Source organism: Panthera tigris, chromosome B3 (assembly GCF_018350195.1).
Source record: "Panthera tigris isolate Pti1 chromosome B3, P.tigris_Pti1_mat1.1, whole genome shotgun sequence".
Classification (NCBI taxonomy): domain Eukaryota; kingdom Metazoa; phylum Chordata; class Mammalia; order Carnivora; family Felidae; genus Panthera; species Panthera tigris.
The window spans coordinates 110,034,580-110,045,592 of NC_056665.1; the positions used below are offsets into that span (position 1 = coordinate 110,034,580).

Below are 11,013 nucleotides of genomic sequence, written 5' to 3' on the forward strand. Positions count from 1 at the left end.
CCATTGGTTAGTTAGGGCCTATGGATATTTTGAGGTGGGTCACCTTATGGGCCTGTCTGTATTCCATTGCTCAAACCTTTTAACCACCTGTTTGTCTCAAAGCAGCCTCTACATCAACTACTTTTGGTTATTGAATTATTCCTTTATAACTGGAACCCCACACATATTGAATCATGTAGAGCTTTACTTCACATAAACATAAACCAGAGTTTTACTTTACATAAATCAGCTAGGAGAGTTAATTGAAGGCATTTGAATAACACTTCCACTAATTTCCTTGACAATATCCCTCCCTGCCCCTCCAACCCCAGACTTTGATAAAACCTACTCTTACGAATTCTTACCAAATGACCACTCTCCAATTCTTTACTCAAGGAAGACTTGGGAACCTTGTTCACACGCTTCTGTACCAAATTCATGCCATAATCCTGGATTTCAATAGCCACAGTACATGGCTCATCCAACAGGATAGCTTTGTGATTAGGGTATCTATTTAATTCCAGTGACCTTCACCTAGATTCAGTGATGTGTTGTCAAAGCCAGTTCATTCCAGCTCTTGAGAGCTGATTGTTCACATCTCTTTCTAGTTCTGCACTCAGTAACATGTTGGTAACTTGAAATCACCTTGGTGGCAGTATTTACATGATTAAAATCAACAAATGTTACAAATCAGGGATTTTTTTAATTTTTGAGGACCAGTTTACCAGTAATTGTTAGGATGTCCTTGGAACCACAGTAGAGGGGACGGCCATCTTGCCAGCACAACCCAATGAAAAGCCCCTAGTAGAGTGCCAGAACGAATTGGAGGTCAACCAATCACCGAGCAATCACGCGGAAAAAGGCCCACCCGGACCTAAACCCCTGCAGCTTAAAAACCCCACCCCACCACACCTGGGGGCGACTTCCCTGACTCCTCTCTCTTCTCTCTCTCTCTCTCTCTCTCTCTCTCTCTCTCTCTCTCTCTCTCTCCCTCCCTCCCTGAGTCACGGAACCTCGCCTGAGACCTTAGTTCCCAAATAAAGTCTTTGACTGCTAAAATTTTTTAGCCTCTGACTCCTATCTTTACCCTGCCTTACGCCTGACCCTAACAGTAATGACTGCCTCTATCTCACCTCAACTTCTCACATGCAGATTCAGAAACAACCCGGGACTTGGTCATCAGCCGGAATTGTCCCACACCAGAAATATAAAACTAGAACATTTCATTCTTTAACCACCACCTCAACTCTCAGCTCCCACAGCCCTATTCCCCTATACCTTCTCTTCAATGTCACACTAGACCTTCAGGCTCTACTTGCGTATTGTCTATACATCACAGAGGCAGAAAGGCTTCCAGTTGACCATGCGGTACTGCTTCCTTTGATCCTTCATTGAGAAACCAAACAAACTACTCAACATTTATCAATTATCTCCTGGAGTAATGCAAGGTTAATAACAATCCTACTTCTTCAAAAATCAATCAAAATTTGTTTTTACCTTCATCAAGAAATGTTCATGGTTGGGGCACCTGGGTGGCTCAGTCGGTTAAGAGTCCGACTTCGGCTGAGGTCACGATCTCGCGGTCCGTGAGTTCGAGCCCCGCGTCGGGCTCTGGGCTGATGGCTCAGAGCCTGGAGCCTGCTTCCAATTCTGTGTCTCCCTCTCTCTCTGACCCTCCCCCGTTCATGCTCTGTCTCTCTATGTCTCAAAAATAAATAAACTTTAAAAAAAAATTTTTTTTAAATAAAAAAAGAAATGTTCGTGCTATCTTCTCTTCTTTATTTTATTTAATTAAGTAAGCTATACACATCCAGCACGAGGCCTGAACTCATGACCTCGAGATCAAAAGTAGCATGCTAGGGGTACCTGAGTGGCTCAGTCAGTTGAACATCTGACTTCAGCTCAGGTCATGATCTCGTGGTTTGTGGGTCCGAGCCCCATGTCAGACTCTGTGTTGACAGCTGAGAGCCTGGAGCCTGCTTCAGATTCTGTGTCTTCCTCTCTGCCCCTCCCCCATTTGCACTCTGTCTCTCTCTCTCTCTCTCAAAATAAATAAACATTTTAAGAGAATTTTAAAAAAAGTAGTATGCTCTACCAACTGAGTCAGCCAAGGGCCCCTCTTTTCTCTCTCTTTTAAATACCTGTTATCTTTTTTTTTAATCAAAAAGGTAAATCAAACAATCAGGCAACACCATTCAGGAGGTTCTGAGTAACAATTCTGGCAGGAAATTATATAAAATACATGTCCTTATAATCTGAAAATGATATGTGTATTTGCAGGAATAAGTGGAGGAGGACTAGTGTATTGGTTTCCTGTCACTGCTGTAACAAATTACCACAAACTCAGTTGCTTAAAATGATATAAATTTATTATCTTACAGTTATATAGGTTAGAGGTCCTATACAAGTCTACCAAACTAAAATCAAGGTGTCGACACAGATGCATTCCCTCTAGAGGCTCTAGAGGAGAATTTATTTTCTTGCCTTTTCCAGCTTCTACAGGCTGCAATGCGATCTTCTCTTCGTATTCATATAGGGGGTGAATCTGTTCATATCTGCCAACAGATCTAAAGTGGTTTCTGCCTTTTCTCTTTCAGATGTGCCCTGTATCAACAGACAATTGATCAATTAACTTTCGAATGTCACTTAAAATAAAAAGAAACATAATACAAAGATAACAAAAAGAAATATATAGAGAGACAGGAAATGGATTTATAATAATAAAAAAATAAAAAGAAATATATAGAGAGACAGACAATGGATTTCTAATGAAAATAGCTGTTCAGTCATACAAATATTCCCATGAGGAATGCCATTTCAGAAAACATCCCCTCAAGGGAACATTTGGGAGAAGCATCTGCTTAAATCCTTGGATTGAGAATAACTTGTTTTGTGAGTGTCCCACAAGATGAGCAAACATTTCTCATAAATTTTAACTTGATAAACGAGCGATGTCTTGCAATACGAGTAGTACATGATGCTGCTGTACATCACATAATCACAACTGAGCCAACAGTTTTCTCTCTCTCTCACTGTGGGTCTCGGCCCCAGTGATTTTTCAGAACGTTGGCAGGTGTCCACAACTGACACTACTGTATTTTTTGTCACTTCAAAGCGCCTATGGACAGTCCTTTGCTTTTCCATACAAGAGTAAGCTTGTGAATGCTTTCCTTCACTCTAGGTGAGGCAGCCTGCAGATACAGACCCTTTCCTCTCCTGCCTTATTTCCAGTTACATTAAATACAGTATATGACAAGAGTTTATTAATACTGTACTACAGTCAACATTTGTGTGAACGTGTACAACAGCCCCCATGTAGAAAAAGATTTCATTGAGCCAATACATAGCAGTGATTCTGTTAGAGATAGTGAAAGTTGTCCTACACAATAACCCTCCTCTCTCTTGTCTCCCTCACCCCAGTCACAAAGATTTTCAAAGGTAAGTAGAGGTTAATTGGCTAATTTTCTTTATATTTTGCATTTTCTTTATTTTGTATTTATTTTGTATCATTTTACAGTATTGTAATCAATTATATATGAATATTTTGGGGTTGTGGAATGAATCATCTGAGTTTCCATCATTTCTTATGGGGAAATCCACTTTGATATGTAAGTGCTTTGGATTACAAGCATGTTTTTAGAATGAATTATGCCTGCAAACCAAGGTCTTACTGTACTAATATAATACTGTGATGGTCCGGACATTACACATGGACTAAAGTACTTCTACCACAACAATCCCAAAAGGGGATTCATTAATTGGATTTGAAGGAGAAAGGAATTGAAAATAACTACACTGCAATAGAAAATGACATTTGTAAAAACTTGCTTTGTCATCATATACATAAAGAGCTTAGATACACAGCTAATTATGCTCACATGTTGCTTTGAATACCAGTTGCTAGGGAATGGTAACATCTCCCTATTCTAAAGCTAATTTACAGGTTCAGTCCTATTTCCTTATTTTCTGTCTTTGTGTCTTAGAAGCACAGCCACCAGGATTGATGACCTTGAAGTCAAGTCAAAATAAGTAACCCAACTGAAGCAGACTGAAAAAAATTTTTTCAATTACATTCAAGACATGTGGTACACACTCAAAAGATCTAACATGTTTGTAATTGGAGTTTCAAAATAAGAAAAGAGAAACAACAGGGTTGAAGAAATACTGACGAAAAAAATTGCCAAACCTGATGACAGATATCAACCCACAGATTCTAATAAACTCTGCAAATCTTAGGCATGATAAAGATAATAAACTCATACCAAGGCACATCATAGTCAAAGTGTTTACAATTAAAGACAGAAAAACTTAGACACAACCACAGAGGGGAGAAAAAGACACACTACCTTCAAAGATACAAGAAGACTGCGGGCTGACTTTTAACTAAAGCAGTCAGAAAATAATAGAATGACATCTTCAATGTGCTGGGGAAAAAAACCTGTTATCCTAGGGTTTTACGCCCAATGAAAATACCGTTCAAAAATTAAGATTAAATAAAGAAGTTTTCAGGGGAAAAAAAACAAACTGAAGGGACCTACTGCTATAAGAACTATACTATAAGAAATACTAAATGAAATTCTTCAAGTTGATGGAAAATTAGCCCATTTTAGAAACACAGAATAGTAGAAAGGAATAAAGAACAGTAGAATTGGTAAATGTGTAGAGAAACAGAAATAAGTACTAGCAGTTAATAATGACAACAATAATAATGTCTTGTAGGATTTATTACATTTGGAAAAGTACATGATAATAGTGCAGTGGCTATAGGGTAGTTTAAAATGGAGTTAAAATATAAATTTCTTAATTTGGGGCAGAAATTATAAAAGTTTTAATTTTAAGTTATCATAAGTCAAATACATATGCATTTTTTAATCTGTAGGTCAAGGGTAATCACTAACGATAACAGAAGTATATAATTAAAACAAAAGAAAGATACAATAATAAAATTAAAATATTTAATTCAAAGAAAGTGATAAAGGAAAAATTAAGAAACTGTGTTAGGGTTCTCCAGAGAACAGAATGAATAGACTGTGTGTACGTATGTAGAAAGAGATTTTATTTTAAGAAATTGGTTCATGCAATTATGAAGCCTGGCAAGTCTAAAATCTATAGGGTAAACCAGCAGGCTGGAGACCCAGAGAAAAGCCAATGTTGTGCAACTTTAGTTTGAAGACAATCTGCTGGCAGAATTCCCTCTTACTCAGGGGAGGTCAATTTTTGTTTTGAATAGGACTTCAACTATTGAATGAAGCCACCCACATAATGGAGGGCATTCTGCTTTATTTAAAATCCACCACTTTAAATGTTAATCTCATCCAAAAACACTCTCACAGAAACATCAAAAATACTATTTGACCAAATATCTGGGCATTGTGGCCCAGCCAAGCTGACCCATAAATTAACCATCATATGAACAAAGAATAGATGGGGAAAATAGACAATAAACATCAACATGGTAGACTTAAATCCAACTTCATCAGGATTTACTTTAAACATCAATAGTCTAAACATTCCAATTTAAAAGCAAAGATTATACGATTGGATTAAAAGACACAAAGCTCAACTATGTGCTGTTTACATAATAGATAAGCTTTAAATGTAACAACACAGAATGGTTGAAGAAAAAATGGAAAAAAAACTGCCATGCAAACACCAACTGAAAGAAATGTGGTTTCGCTAATATCAGAGTATCTCTCTCTCTGCCCCTCCCCTGCTCATGCTCTGTCTCTCTCTCAAAAGTAAATAAAACATTAAAAAAAAAAGTTTTTTTTAAATATCAAAAGTGTGAGACACTGTGAGACAAGAAGTATCACATGAAATAAAGGGTGAGATTTCATGATAAAAAGGGGCAATTCAACAGAAAAGTAAAAATCTTAAATTTGTGTGCAAATTGTTTCACAATTAAAAAGTAAATGTTGACAGAACTATACAGGGAAAACCCCATAATAATGAAGTGCCAATTTTAACACACTTTTCTCAGTAACTTACTGAGTCTAAAAATCTCAGTCAATTTAGCCCTCGCTGCAAGGAGAGGACAGGTAAAAGACCTGGAAATCTGACATGGCCTAAGAATCTTGGTACAGAATCTTCTCCAGAGTCCACTCCAGAGGACCTGCTTCCAGTCCTTCTCTCCCTCCTGTGACCCTGCTGTCAAGCTGTCACCTGGAGATGCAGTCATCTTAAGTCTTGACTGGGGCTGACCGAAATGGTTAGAGGCCTAAGTTCCCCACTGGCTATTGGGAGCAGGCCTCAGTTTCTTGCCCAGAGGACTCTCCAGAGCATTGCTTGCTATGTCCTCATGACAGGGCAGCTGGTCTACCCAAATGAATGATGCAAGAGAAGGAGCAAGGAGGAAGTCATGGTGCCTTTTATGGCCTATTGACATCCCTCCACTTCTGCCATATTCCACTTACTAAAAGCTAGTCACTAAGTCCTACACTCAAAAGCAGGGAAATGTGCCACCACCCTTTGAAGGAAACATCATGAAAGAATTTGTGGTCTAATTTGCTGCAGGAATACTCTCTGTTAAGGTTTTTTCCCTAAAATAATGTTTCTAAAAGTTATATACCCCAGCACTGGGGATAGAAAGATAAACAAGAAAGGCAAAAATCTTACAGAACTTACCTTCCACTATGACAAAACAATAAATGAGTATAAAAATTAATAATTTTAGATAGTGATAAGTGCTACAGATAGAAAAGGGTAAGTAATAGTATCAGGGAAGGTAAATAGAGTAATTTTTGACAGTGTGATTAGACAGGCCTCCCACAGGTATATTAACATAAATGAGATCATATACATTCTATTAGATAACCCAACTTTATCATTGAATAAGGCTATCTCTCTTAACCAGCTAGGGCTGCAATAACAAAATACCATAGTTTGGGTAGCTTAAACAGCAAACATTTATTTCTCATAGCTCTGGAGGCTGGGAACTCTGTCAAGGTGCCAGTCAATTCAGTTCTGGCGAGCACTTACTTCATGGCTTTAGTGTCCTTACATGGCAGAGAGAAGAGAGCTCAGGTCCCCCTCTTCTTATAAGAACACTAATCCCATCATGGGGATCCCACCCTTGAGACCTCATCTAAACCTAATCACCTCTCAAAGGTTCCACCTCCAAATACCATCACACTTAGGGTTAGGTCCTCAATACTTGAATTCTAGAAGGTCAAGTTTCAAGCTGTAGCAGGTGTCTTTCATATCTATACACTAATAGCTTTCCTTTATTTATTTACTTAAAAATTTTTTTTTGTTTATTTATTTTGAGAGAGAGAGCAAGTGGGGTAGGGGTAGAGAGAAAGGGGAGAGAGAGAATCCCAAGCAGGCCCCACAGTGTCAGTGCAAAGACCAATGTGGGGCTTGAACTCACAAACTGTGAGATCATGACCTGAGCTGAAATCAAGAGTTGGATGCTTAAACCAAGTGAGCCACTCATGTGCCCCTCTATACACTAATATCTTTCCTTTAAAACTATATCCATCTTGATGAAAATTTGTTTTCTTCCCCAACTGTAAACAATGCTGCGATTAACACTCATATTGTATCATATATATATATACATATGTATATATGTATATATATATATACACACACATACCTTGGTGTGCATGTATAAATATTTCTGTAGGATAAGTGCCTACAAGTGAAATTACTTGGTCAAAAAAAGCACGCATTTAAATTTTAGATAACATCACTTCAGAAAGGTTGTAAAAACGTACACCTCCTCAAAAAAGGGTAAACACTGTTTCTGTAGTAGCTGTCAGTATAAACATATATATCAAAAGATTTTATATCAAAAGACTTTATATACAGTTGACCACTGAAGGAGGTGGGGTGGGGAAACGACCCTTTGCATAGTTGAAAAGTCCACATGACTTTTTAAAATAACTTTTGACTCCCACTATTGGCCAGAAGCCTTACTGATAATATAAACAGTTGATTAAACACATTTTGTATATGTATTATACACTGTATCTTTACAACAAAACTAGAGAAAAGAAGATGTTAAGGAAATCACAAGGAAGAGAAAATACATTTACAGTGCTGTACAGTATTTATTTTTTTAAATTTTTTTTTAATTTTTTTTATTATTTTTTTTAACGTTTTATTTATTTTTGAGACAGGGAGAGACAGAGCATGAACGGGGGAGGGTCAGAGAGAGGGAGACACAGAATCCGAAGCAGGCTCCAGGCTCTAAGCCATCAGCCCAGAGCCCGACACGGGGCTAGAACTCACGGACCGCGAGATCGTGACCTGAGCCGAAGTCGGACGCTTAACCGACTGAGCCACCCAGGCGCCCCTGTTCGGTATTTATTTTTAAAAAATCCACGTGGCCCCATGCAGTTCAAACCCAAGTTATTTAACTGTATTTCTATTCTCTTACAGATGGGCCATTCTCAGTCTTCATTTTATCTGATCAATCTGTTAACATTTAACATTGTCCCCTCTTCCACAAATCACTTTCTTCATTTATCTTCTCAGGCCATATGCTCTCCTGGTTATCCTCGTAACACACTACACTCCCCTTTTCGATCCTTCCTCCTGGTTCCCCCTCATCTCCTTGAATTTGACCATTCCCTTGGTCAAATGACATGTAACTTCACAGAATGAAATACCACATCTCCAACTAGATGTCTAAGAGACATCTAAAAAGCATCTAAAGCTGCATTCATAAGCTTAACTCAAAAACCTCATCCTTTCACAGCGTTACCTTATTTTAACTTAGTAAACTGCAACTCCATCTTTCCAGTTGCTCAAACCAAATCTTTTTTCTCTTACATCCCAATTCCTCTCTTCTTTCAGATTTCTGCTCAAGACAGATCCTGCCTCCTACCACTGTTCCCTATACTCCTGGTTTGCCTCTTTTTTTAAAATGCCATGTCTTGGGGCACCTGGGTGGCTCAGTTGGCTAAGCGTCCAACTTCAGCTCAGGTCTTGATCTTGCAGTTCATGGGTTTGAGCCTCACGTCGGGCTCTGTGCTGATAGCTGAGCCCAGAGCCTGCTTTGGATTCTGTGTCTCCCTCTCTCTCTCTCGGCCCCTCCCCAACTCCTGTAGTCTCTCTCTCAAAAATTAAATAAGCATTGTTTTGTTTTTAATGCCACGTCTCAATATCTAAAATTAGAGTGTTTCTTTAATTGCTCATGGTCTCATACCTTAGAGGAGGGTAGGAATTTAGCTGGTTCGTTATGGTATCTCCAGCATCTAGAGCAGTTTTATGTTGCTGTTGGCATAGTGGTGACTCAATAGTTATTTGCTCAATAAATGAGTGAACGGTACAGGTCATACATAGATATAATTGAAAAGCAGGCTGATGAAGTGGCAAACGCAATAAATTTAGAGATAAGGCATCGAGGGTTGGGGCTTAGCCTGGGCACAGCTATGTTTAGGCAATTTATCCTTCAATGTTGATTTGTTCACATGTAAAATGGGGTTTATGCCATATTCCTCAGCAAATGAAGCAGTTGACACAGTATTTCTTTGGATTGCAATACACAAGTTTCACCACTGGCAACACCTAGGAAAATATGCTTCGAGTCTCCTCTTAATTTCATCTACTCAGGTATAACACGATTTGAGTGTACATCTTCAGAGTCTCTTATATACAGTACGCTGTACCTTTAAAGGTCCACTTGTGCAAACTTTTGAGAATAAAGGCAATTACTAGGGAAAAAATCGCCAGTCTAATTCCACTATGGTGACGGCTACACAACTATGTATATATGCTAACAATCATTAACTGCACACTTAAAACAGGTGAATTTTATGCTATGTAAACTACATCCCAATAAAACCGTTAATAAAAACCCCCCAAATAAAAAAATGAATCACGTTCAGTAAGTAAGCTCTGCCATCGGTTAGACACGGTTTAGGAAAGAAACCCCGGTATTTGGTAGAGTCCAAAGTGACCTGAACAACCTGTCTTCAGAACTGCATTGGGATAACTAAGCTGAAAGCTGTAAGAACCTAGCCAGGTTCCTCCAGCAAAGAAAGCTTCATACTCGGAAGCTGGCGGTACCAGTCCTCACGAGATGCCTCCCTCCGGTCCTGTTCTGCAAGCAAAACCCCATCTCACTCCTGCAGAGTGGACGCCTGCGGGGAGGTTGTCTCTCTCCCCCAACACCCCCCCCCCCCCACACACACACACGGGGTCACTTGGAGTCTAATTCAAGTAGCGTCCGTCCTCTCCAACCCCAGATCTGCGCGGGGAAGCTGACGACCCTTCTCGCACTGACCGACCCCGAGGTTACCCCGGGCACTGGGAGCCACGCGGCGCTCCAGCTCAGAATGGCCTCGCACAGCGCATAGGCTTCGACCTTGGCCAAGGAGTCACCTGAGTTTTTAAAACGGTTACGGGGGCCGCCCGAACCCTCCGACTTGGGGCTGTGGGCGCCACCAGAGCCTGCCCGCGCGGGAACTCGCTCAGAATTCCCCCGGGGTAAGCACCGCGCGCGCAGCCGGGAACGCCCTGGCCGCCAGTGCCCCGCTCCCGCGCGCGCGAAACTGTTCTCCCGCGAGACCGCCCCTCCTTTGGGTTGGGCTGGAATCGCGAGGTCCCCGCCCCACACGAAGGCGCGAACTGAAACGGCTGTTCCACCCTCCAATCATTTCCGCCAGCGAGTCACCAGCAAGGTCCTCTGCGTCTTTTTCGCCCACTTCCGCCTTCAGCGTCGCTCGTGTACCGCCCCGATTACGAGCGTCTTCCGTTCCCGCCCCGCGCAGCATCCCCGGCGCAGCCCAGTTCGGCGCGGCGCAGGCGCAGTAGTGCGGGTCGTCTGCACCGTAGCTAATGACCGGCGGGGCTGCTGCGCGCAGCCCGGGAAAGGATCCCACCTGCGTTTTGGCCGCATCCATTGTAGAATCTTGAATGGGACTCCTGCCCAGGCACGTGGTTTCCGTAGAAGCAGCTGCACTTGTCGCTAGCATGTGTTGGGCCGCGGGCGAGCGTTCAGAGTAGGGTGGTCCTCATGGTCCCTCTTTTGCGGAAGGGGACACTGCACAGAGGCCCGGAGAGAGGTTGTTGATCTCCCAGCCT

The 11,013-nt window shown here is 41.0% G+C and overlaps 1 long non-coding RNA gene across 1 annotated transcript; it reads right to left on the reverse strand.

Annotated features, from left to right (window-relative positions):
- Window positions 1-2,330: 2,330 nt before the first annotated feature.
- Window positions 2,331-10,441, reverse strand: LOC122239274. Its single transcript, XR_006218223.1, has 2 exons — window positions 10,312-10,441; window positions 2,331-2,583 (listed from the first exon to the last, which is right to left on the reverse strand). It is a non-coding gene; the product is annotated as an uncharacterized LOC122239274 (long non-coding RNA).
- Between the last annotated feature and the right edge of the window lie 572 nt (window positions 10,442-11,013).